General features: G+C 50.9%; 1 long non-coding RNA gene across 1 annotated transcript in view; it reads right to left on the reverse strand.

Moving 5' to 3' along the window:
* The window catches only part of LOC130587483 (uncharacterized), a 13,181-nt gene extending 12,532 nt beyond the window's left edge, over positions 1–649 (reverse strand). The window contains exon 1 of the long non-coding RNA XR_008966800.1: positions 557–649. This is a non-coding gene — a long non-coding RNA (uncharacterized LOC130587483). The remainder of the gene's footprint in view (positions 1–556) is intronic.
* Between the last annotated feature and the right edge of the window lie 6 nt (positions 650–655).

The raw sequence follows: 655 nt of genomic DNA on the forward strand, positions 1-655 counted from the left end.
ATGTAGTGAGATGCTGTAAAATGGAGTGTCCCATCATGGGAAGTGTTCAGGAYAAATTTTAATTGAACTTTTTGAGTAACTGAGGTGGCAGCAGAATACTGTTAGGAAGGGTTWGCCTGGCACCTGATGGGAGGCTGGARGCTCCATCTTTGCAGTAACACATTCACGGTTGAGTGCGTCTGGCACAGTGCTGASCTGAGCGAGAAGCATGGAAAAGGTGTGTGAAGAAAGTACAKGTCAGTCTTTAAAACTGCTTAGGAAAATTCGCTTCCGACCCAAAGAGGAAGAAAAATTCAGAACKGGATTGTCACTCAGTGCACRCTGAGCACACCCAGTGSCAGCCTGGGCTGACAACCAGTGCAAATCCAGCCCAAACAACCCCCTCCCAAAAACAYCCCTGGCCAACATCTCTGCCTCGGGAGAGMAWCTGCAGGGCTAAGGATGACACAAAGGCGAGAGCTGGGATGCAGCAGAATTTAATGAATCAAAAMAGGGAAAAGATGGGGATCCACGTGGAGACTTGCAGTGCAGAGAATAACTTTAGCAGGGGAAGGACCTGATGCCACAGAGGCCACTGCCCAGGCCAGAGAGGCCAAAGCCCCCAGAGTTGATGGGCACTCCCTGAGAGCTGAGGATGCTGCCAACAGCAGCCGAG

This window comes from Malurus melanocephalus, unplaced genomic scaffold, assembly GCF_030028575.1.
Source record: "Malurus melanocephalus ecotype Western Australia unplaced genomic scaffold, MMel_1.1 scaffold_1969, whole genome shotgun sequence".
Taxonomy (NCBI): Eukaryota; Metazoa; Chordata; class Aves; order Passeriformes; family Maluridae; genus Malurus; species Malurus melanocephalus.